Source organism: Arvicola amphibius, chromosome 8 (assembly GCF_903992535.2).
Source record: "Arvicola amphibius chromosome 8, mArvAmp1.2, whole genome shotgun sequence".
In the NCBI taxonomy this organism is placed as follows: Eukaryota; Metazoa; Chordata; class Mammalia; order Rodentia; family Cricetidae; genus Arvicola; species Arvicola amphibius.
The window spans coordinates 68,029,703-68,039,958 of NC_052054.1; the positions used below are offsets into that span (position 1 = coordinate 68,029,703).

Genomic DNA, 10,256 nt, shown 5'->3' on the forward strand with positions numbered 1-10,256 from the left:
GGATCTCTGAGTTCAGATCCAAACTGGTCTACAGAGTGAGTTCCAGGACAGGCTCCAAAGCTACAGAGAAACTGTCTTAAAACCCAATAATAATGTTAAGAATTAGAAATTCCTGACAACGTTCATCTGACTTCTTTCCCAAGAATGGGTACTGCTGACTCAGTGCTGAAGATTTATGGTCTAGGGAACTTAATTGAGATGAGCATATCACTTGTGTGTGTCAGGCTTGTCACGGCTCTAAGAGCACACAGAAGTCACTTAGGCTGTTGTGAAGCACAAGTGACTTCACTCCTATGAGAGGTTGCTCGTGTCTAAAAGCGATGCTCAGGATTTAGGGGGAAAGTCCTGGATAAGTATAAACCTAAATTCTGGGAGATCGGGCCAGAGCCTGTCTCGTCAGACGGTGAAGGACCACCAGGTTGTAAAACATTCCTGGTGTGTCAGGAAGAGCAGCTGTGCACCTCATTCCACTGGAGAGGTAAGCTGGGTGTTTAATTTTCTGGCTTCTCCAATGCTCATCTGTGTGCACAGGGCTTTTTGATCTCTACACTAAGCCGTCAAAGTCCATAGTCATGGGAAAGTTTCTAAATGTCCTTACTACCTATGCTTTTTGGTGTTTGTAGTTCTGCTTCTGACTAACTGTTCTTGTTAACTGAAGTGTGTGAACCCAGGACATGGTTTCTGTGCTTAAAAGCTCATCCTGAGAAAGGCTTGAGCCTACAATGACATCCTGAACACCCAGTAAAGTCCCTGATCAGCTAATAAAGACTTTATATTGGCTTAAGCCAATGTCTGAGCAGTCTTTGGTTAATGTCCCACACTGAACCTTACACTATTTGACTTTGTTGGGTAGTGAGCTCTGGAATCTTCCTGTGAGCTCCCCAGGGCTAGAGTCACAAGTATATGTGGCCATGGCCAACTTAAGTGGGTGCTGGGGATTTGAACTTGGGTCCTCATGCTTGCACAGCAAATGCTGACCTTCTGAATGATCTCCGCAGACTTGAAAGTAGCTTTGTATTTTTTTCATATTTGAAATACTGTTAGATGTAGTCTGGTTGTCTCAGACAAGGCTACAGATCTTGTAACCAGCAACCCCAGGTGCTTTTCCTTTCCCCTTGTTGCCCAGAAATCAGGGTGGACTAGATGTGAGCAAGAATGACCCATGGACTATGTATTAAATATGCTTGCTGCTTCATGGCACAGGGTCTCTTCCTGCCCTTGGGAATTAAACGGACCTTTCTTGGTTCTATGAACTGAAGGTTCTCTCCTCAGAACCCCACCAGGCTGTTCATGTTAATATATGAAGCTCTCACATGAAGGGCCCCCTATCTCAGACCTTCTGTCCCTTGAATCACCCCATTTTCTCACATCAATCTGGATTTAAATCCAACAAGTATATTTGGCACTTAACTTTTCTAAGGATGCTTTAAATTTTTATTGTTCTAGGCATTCTGGTGCAGACCTTTAAATATCAGCACTCGGGAGGCAGGAGCTGGTCAAATCTGAGTTTGAGGGTAGCCTGATCTACAGAGTTCCAGCCTGCGAGAGCTACAGACAGATTCGGAGCATTATTAGATTTGTTCATTTATTTATGTGTATAAATTCACCTGTACTAGTCCTCTAGGTCAGACAACAACTTGCAGGATTGGGTCAGTGGCCTTAGTGGCAGGTGTTTTTACCTACTGAGCCCTGAGAGGACTCTGAATTTGCAAATTTACTATGGGATCTATTTCATTTCCCTGTAACCCAGATATTATGCCCTGCAATTCTGAGAAAAAAAGCACAAACAACTTGCTGACAGCTAGACAATTTCATCAGCCATGAGTCACAAACACAGAGAAAGCAGTGGTTTTTAAACTGACAAAGCACATTTAATAAATTGACAAAAATCTCCGAATTTAGGGAAAAAACAAACAATAAAAATCCTTTAGATGACATAAACAATTCATATTTACATTGACAAATGAGAAATTCCATACACTGTTTCTCAAACTTTTCAGTTCATCAGTATTCTTTATGTTGGAAGCTAACATTTGGAGCTATCACCAGTTTCTTGCCGTGTTGGTTCAGAATGACATGCTGTGGCTGGAGAGACGGCTCAGTGGAAGAGAGCACAGGCTGCTGCTCTTCCAGAGGACCTGCATTCAGTTCTCACCACCCACATGGCAGCTGCCAGCTGCCTCTACCTCCAGTTTTAGAGAACCCAACACCTTCACAAAGACACACAAGTCAAAACATGAGTGCACATTAAATAAAAATAAACTATTAAATATATAAAACATTGCTGTGTGGTATGGCACACACCATGGATCACATTACATGGGAGACAGAGGCAAGTAGATCTCCACGTTTGAAGTCAGCCTGGTGTACAGAGTGATTTCCAGGACAGCAAGGGCTACAAAGAGAAACCCTGTCTCCAAAACTCAATACCACCCACCCACCCATGAAATGTACCACTATAGCCTTGTAGGAGAGAATGGTGCATCGCCTGCATCAGGAACATCTGGGTTTCTCTCAATGCATTTGCTTGTTTGCTGAGTTTTCATCTTGAGCTGTGATTCTTGGTTATGGTCAGATTTAGGATTCTTCCAAGATGTATGTAAAGCCATTACACAACATTGAGAAAAGATCCATAGTCTTAATTTCCTCTTTAGATGTGCTCAGCTACCTGCACTCTTGATGTTTTTTTCAACAGTTGCTCAAAAACCGCGTTTTGCATGAAAAAGATGATTCGCTGTGAAGCTTATTCTCCTGAATCAAAGCCTTTGGGGTCTCAGACACTTGGACATTGAACAGGAGCCACGCTGGCCTTTTGAAAGTCATATATTGCTTGCATAATGGTCTTAATCCTGGAGTTCCCGAAATGGCTTTCAGCGCCGACAAGTCTGTAGATCTGAGGAGCACCTCCACTGCCACAGCTTTTGACTCAGCAACATCTGTGTTCTCTCCATGCAACATTGTTATTTTTAGGATTCCCTGAGGCACCAAGGGAATTTATCATGTTTCTGATGTCTAAATTCTGAACACTTATTCTGTGTCATCCTGAGTACCACTTTGGCATTTCCTGGTGGATTCTATTCCCATGATTCTGGAAGAACTATTCAATCATTTTGAGATCCTTCCACGATCTTTTGTTTTTTAAAAATAAAATAATTGGACATCTCAGTGGTAGTGTGATGATCTTATTTTCCATACACCTTAATGTTCTCATGTGTCTTTAATTCTGGATTCTCAGGGACCTGTTGAAGACCCATCTGTGTAAGACCCGAGACTCGGATGCTGATAGGTTCACAGCTCACTGAGTCAGGGCTGGTGATGTCTTCTCACTGAGCATCCTGTCTTCTTTCCACTATCTGGTTCCACTTTAGGACCATTTTCAAGGCCCATCTGCCACTGCTCCTCACTTAGCTCCTCACGTGTCCTTTAAGTTTTGGACTTCAGCATTCTCATTGGTTCCAACCTGTAGAACTGAAATCAATGGATTCTGGAGTCATCCTCTTAGATGCTATTGACTAGCTGTGGATCTCAAGGCATCGTCTCTTCAGAGACATGTCTGATATCATAGTCCACATTAGGTGTTTAATTGGTCAAGGGACATGGTGGCTTCATGTATTCTTTGCAATGGGAAGAGACAACTAGATACTTAAGAAATATGAACTGTCTGCTGTCTCTTACCAAATACCCATCAGAGGTTAAATGGTAGCATTTTAGAATAAATAAGGACTCTGGGGAGTTCTCAAAGTGTACCCGAGAATAGAATTCTTTTTTTTTCTTTCCCCTCCCCGCCGGAGAATAGAATTCTTGTTCTTGCATTTCTCAGAATTAAGCTCATTTTTTTCAGGTGTAAAGAAAAGATCAAGTGACTTGAATCAGAGGGTGTTGTTCTCTTGTCCCTTGATTCAGGTCAGAGGTAATTAATCACTACAGTGTTGAGGGTCGCCTCACCCCAGGCTTCACAAACAATCAAGCTATACTAGCTCTATTTCAATAGCATTTACAGGACAACCAAACATTTTGGTGGAGGCAGTCCCAGCATATGTTGGTGGAAAAAAATCCTCAACTTTGTTTTCCCTCTCAGTACAGCACATGACATTTAGGTTTTCCACATTGTTTCAACTGATCTAAACACTGACCTAAAAATTCATGGGCATCATTCTGTTCATCGCCCAAGAATGTGTCCGCAACCGTGGAAATGGATTTCTTCACATTTATGAGTAACTGTCCCTTGATCTCTACATCCCTGATGTCTTTCAAGACAAGAAGCTGGCTTAAGGGCTTGAGATCACAGGAAATTTTCTCTCATTGGATAACTTGTGTGATCAAGTCCTTTCTGAAGGTTGAGATCCTGAAGACAGATTGTAAATTGGAATTCATGTAGCAGGTATTTCCTAAATTGGAGAAGCCTTCACGTGTCAGTTGCTTTGTGCAAGTCTCAAGGAGGAGACTGGACATCATTATGTGTTGGGGTCTCCTGGCTCAGCCCTGATCCAACTCTTTCAGAGTGCGTGTGTGTTGGAAGAGCAGTGTCACCTAGGTCAGGCTTCCTCAGGAGCTGGGATTGAACGGAGGTGTAAGTTTCCAATCATTACGTTTTCATTACATTTTTGCTGAGCCCTTAAATCCATCAGTTTCTCTTTGTTTTTCTTCCCCTGGAGTTATTGCCCTTGGATTTCTTTCTTGATTTGGGATTGTGTTCTTGAGAGTGTCCTCATTCAATTCTAGACTGGATGTTGATATTCTCTTCCTCTTCATTGTTCTGCTCTCCTCTTCAACATGGCTGCTCATGGAGTTGGACACCGAAAGTGACTGTCACTTTCTCGTGTAGAATTCAAGGGTCCACAGACTGACTTTTTGTACTTTCTACAAACCGGATTGCTGCTTTCAATATCATGATTCCTCTTTGGTTTCTCGGGTTGATGGGGTTAGATGGATGAAAAGATTCCAGGACTGACTTCAGCCATTCAGTATCAATGGAGGATAACTTGTCGACAAGTAAGAATCATCTTTCAAAGTTACATGCAGATGATGCAGTCCAGACTCACAATAACTAACTACTCCACCTGCAATGCTACCACCCAGCATAAAAAAAAAGAACTTTCTTCCCACTTGAAGGAAAACATCAGATTAGCCTTGTGGTTTTTTTTTCTACTGTTTTGACGACTGCTTCTTTCCATTGAGATGTCCATGTGTGCTTGCTGTAGTCCTTGCTTCAGATTTGGACAAAATCATGTATCTTTAGAGAAGCCATTCTTCACAAGAAAAATAAATGTAATCTAACACAAACAAAATACAATACACAGATTGTAACTTGGTATGTAGTCAAATTCATGTGTAAAACTTTTAGTGACCAATATTGACTTTTAGTCCTCTCTGCCTCAAGTAACACTACAGAAAACTTATATTTTTAGTTTAATATTTACAATTTTTATTGATTACAATAAAATTTGGAGTTATTCTTTTAACAATAAGTGATTTGATTATGTGTACGTATGTGCATTTGTGCACATGTGAATGCAGTGTCCTGGAGTCCAGAAGAGGACATCACACTCCCTAGAACTAGCAATCCAGCAGCTTTTACCTACCCTGTGTGTGCTAGGTACTGAGCTCAGGTCCTCTGCTAGAGCTGTGCATGCTCCTGACCACTGAGCCATCTCAATTACATGCTCAAGTGCATGCTCTTAGCCACTGAGCTATAGATGTTGTGCCCGTTCTCTGGCAGACACAGTAAGTTTGCTTTCTTGTTTTCTGTCCCAATGTTTAATTGTGATGGTTGGTCTATTTGTCAACTTTCTACAATCTACCAACAATTGGAAATTGAGTGTCAATGAGGTCTTGTCTAGATCATGTTGCTTGGGCGATTGTCACAGTTGCCCTAATGAGTATGGAAGCCCCAACTTGGAAGGGTGTGGCACTTTTCCCTATTGTGGGTACCAAAGTACATAAGGGTAGAGACATGTATGCACGCATTCATCCCTCTCTGCTTCTAACGTGGCTGTTAGGTTAAGAGCTCTGACTGTTTTGCCCAAGGTTTAGAGTTCGATTTTTGGCTGTGGTATCGATGATGTAAACTCATCATCGATATACAGGAAAAAAAAGTTTGGTGCTGGAGAGATGACTCAGAGGTTAAGAACATTGCCTAACGTGGCTGTCATATGACCAGCTGCTTCAAGTTCTTGCTGTTATGACTTTCCCAAAGTGATGGACTGTAACCTGTGACTGAACTGAAATACCTTCACCCAAGTTCCTATAACTTTTCCAAAGTGTTTTATTGGAGTGAGAGAAGCAAAAACTACAAGTACCTTAAGTAAAATCTGGTGGCAGTGCACAGTCTCCTCTCGTCCATTGCTCTGCTCTCCTGTCCTGCGGATGATGCTGAGACCATGGAAGTTCTGGTCAAATCTAAGTCACTCATGCAAATCCAACATTTGCATGATACCAGGCTGTGAGTGGTCACCTCTGGTGCTGGCCTTTTGATTGCAGATTCCAGATTCAGATACACAGTCCTGCAGTGGTCATATGATACACATCATGGAGTACATAGTGAATATATGAGGGGCTGAAGGCATAGGTCAGAGGCTAGAGCACTCAGCATGCGTGGGAGCCTAGACTCAATCCCTGGGTTCAGACAGTTCTGATCTATGTGATACATATGATCTTAATTCCAGCACTAGAGGACAAGAGATGGGCATGTGTGAGGCAGGAATGGAGTAATAGTGAGAAGACCATCGCAAAAAGAGTAAATGAAAGAAAGAAAACGGAGAAGGAGGAAGAGGAGGAGGAGAGAGAAACAGAATGCAAACCAAAGAAAAGAAGTAGGAAATAAAGGAGTTGGCCTGAGGTTCACCAAGGCTACATTAGACCAGTGTCAAAAACTAAACAGCGGATAAGATGGATAAAGGTGCATGCTGCCAGGACGGACAAACTCAGTTTGATCCCTTCCACCCACATGTGGAATGAGAGACTCTTGCAAACTATTCCCTTCTACCCACATGTGGAATGAGAGACTCTTGCAAACTATTCCTTGACCTACACACTCCAGTTATGGTGTACAAGAACACAAGCATATATAAAAATATAACATAATTTTAGCTGGGCGGTGGTGGTGCACACCGTTAATCTTAGCACTTGGGAGGTGGAGGCAGAGCTCAGTGAGTTTGAGGTAGCCTGCTCTTCAGGGTGAGTTCCAGGACAGCCAGAGCTACAGAGAAACCTTTTCTTGAAAACAAAAAAAAAAAAAGAAAGAAAAAAGGAAAAAAGGGACCTCACTATGCATTCACAGCTGGCCTCAGACTCACAGATTTACCCCTCCCTCTGCCTCCTGGGATTAAAGTGCATGGCAACACTGTTTTGTTGATTTTCTTCTCTAACCCCCAATATTTCTATGTTATTTTACATTCTTTTTCTATCAGTCATATCTTTCTTCCTCCTTTGTTTCCTACTATTTTATTGAGACAGAGGCTTGGTATGGATCCCTGGCTAGCCAAAAACTTAATAGACTGACCAGACTGTCCTTGAACTGGACACAATTTTTCTATCTGCCTCCTTCGTGCTGGGATTACAGGATGCATCACCATGTCAAAGCCTTTGACATTTTATTACCTTTAGGTTCTTTTCTCCTTTTCATTATGTGGTGCAGGCTGACCCTCAGTTATACCAGGAAACCCCCAGAACTAAGGACAAAAATGAGGCATTAGGAACACCATATAGACAAGAGCAGAAAAGAACTTTCCTAAACTACTTATAGGCAGTTTAATATAATGAATCAATAGTAAATACATCTCATTTTTATTCAGTCCAGGACATCTTCGATGGTATGATGTCTCCTACAATCCAGGTGACTCTCCCCACCTTACATAACCTAGGGTAGATAATCATGGAGATGCTAGAGGTTTATTATCTAGTAATCCCCATGGATGCTCAGAGACTTGTCTCCTACTCGATCCTAGTGTCGGTAACACTGAGCATCCCAAGTCCTGTCAGCTGACACCCAGACAGCACTTTATAGCCCTGACTCCCCCTCCTCTGTCCCCATGTGTTCAGACACCTAATTACACAAAATGCATTCAGTCCAGACCGCGAAATTTCTGCAGCCTGTAACATCCAGTGCTGTGTAAGAACCCAAAGTCCATGCTGCCAAGATGGCTCAGCAGGAGAAGGCACTTGCCAGCAAGCCTGAGGCCTGAGTTCCATCCCTGGGACACACGTGATGGAGAGAGAACCAACTCTGCCGAGTGGTCTTTGATGGCAACACCCACGTGTGTTAAGACAGACACAAAGTAAATGTAACAGTAAGTCCAAATTCCATGTCAAAACCTGAAACTCAAGACAGTATTCATGGGCAGCTCCTGGTAAGAGTTACTGCCAGGAGGAACTTTTCTGCCACGTGGTGGCGCCTGCCTTCAATCTCAGTGCTCAGGAGAGCAGAGGCAGATCTGAGCTCAAGGCCAGCCTGGCCATGCACATCGTGAGTTCTACAATAGCCAGGACTACACCGAGAAACCTTGCCTCCAAAAACCAAACAAGTTACGGATTTTTGACATATAACCCCAGAATATACATTCCAAAATCCAATAAGGAGGAGGATTAATAACAATGAATCATCAGAACCAAGAGACACTGAAATCCAGCAGGGCACATGCAGACTCCTGGAGATACAGCACCTATACACATAAAAATTTAAAATCTTTATAAAATTAAAACTATTTCAAAAATCAAACGAAAACAAAGTATATCCGGACCTAGTGGTTCAAGCTTATTCAGCTACTTGGAGGCTGTGGCAGGCAGATCACAAATCCGAAAGGTAGATGGACATAGGCAGAGGCAGGCAGAGTCTGAGTTCACCAGCCTGGTCTACATTGTAAGGTTCAGGACAGCCAGGGTTGTCTTTAAAAAGGGACTGGACACTGGAGCCTGACCATGCCCTAGTAAGTAGATGGGCAACACAAATTGGACTTGGTTTTATTTTTTTTTCCTCATTTTTTTTGGTGGATGTCACCAGAAGTGGATAAGCAAATGTGATCAGAGTGCATCACAGGAAACTCCCACAGAATCACTCACTATGATGGGAAAAAGAAAAATTCAAGTTCTCCATGACTGCAGAGCCACTCCTGGCCTAACCTGGGGAAACAAAGAGCACTGAGAGGAGAGACCTATAGCTCAGAACGCTTGGGCCAAGAATGCATAGGTTCAATTCCAAATAAGAGTCAGAACACAACACTGCTAACCAGGACCTTTGGGATATTAAATCAGTGACATTTGTGCTTCCATCAAAAAAAAAAAAAAAAAAAAGTTAAGCCTGGCATGGGGTAGCACACCTTTAATCCCAGCTTTTGGGAGGAAAAGGCAGAAATGATCCGAGTTTGAGGACAGCCTGGTCCACAGAGAGGGTTCAGCCAGGGCTACAACGAAAATTCTGTCTCAAAACTATAAAGAAAACAAAGAGAAAGAGGAAGGGAGGAGAGAGAAAGGGGAGAGATCAAGCCAGGCAAGGTAGAACATTCCTTTAAATGTCAGCAAAGAAGAGGCAGAGGCAGGTGGATCTCTTGAGTTTGAGGCTGAAGGCTGTTACAGAGAAGACCTGTCTTGAAACAACAACAACAACAAAATATTCTCAGTCTTCAGTTGGTGGCTCATATCCTTATTTTCAGCCCTGGAGAGGCAGATGCAGGCAAAGCTTTATGTACTCCAGGCCAGTGAGAGAACACAGTGAGACCAAGTTTCAAAAACAAATTCCTCAGCAACTACAGATGCAGCTCAGGCAGTGCTGTGCATGCCTAATCACACAGAGGCCTTGGTGTGATCCCCAGCACCTCATAAATGGGACTCAATAGCATACACATATAATTGCACTAATTTAACTCTTCGGAAAGGAGGCAGGAGGGTCAGAATTTCAAAGTTACCCTCTATAGTCTATAGCCAAGAGTTTGATGTAGGACTACTTGAGACCCTGCTCCTGCCCCATTAGAATCAGGATATGCTTCTAATGACTCAGGATAGAACTGTACAAACTGATGATTAAATGGCTTCCATTTCAAAGGCTTCTGAGCAACAGAAAGAACATTGTTCCCACTGGGGTGAATGCCAAGAGAATGGGAGGAAAGTCATGGCCAGTTATTTTCTGACAAGGAACTATCCACATCCAGAATACATAAATTCCTCAAAAAACAAACAGCAGCAGCAACAAACATCAGAGCAGAGTATCCGATCAATGAATCGGCAAACACTCAACGTCAGAAAAGGAAACAAATCCCCATTAA

General features: G+C 42.6%; 1 pseudogene; it reads right to left on the reverse strand.

Moving 5' to 3' along the window:
• Window positions 1-2,688: 2,688 nt before the first annotated feature.
• LOC119821784 lies at window positions 2,689-5,651 on the reverse strand (annotated as a pseudogene).
• Window positions 5,652-10,256: the final 4,605 nt, after the last annotated feature.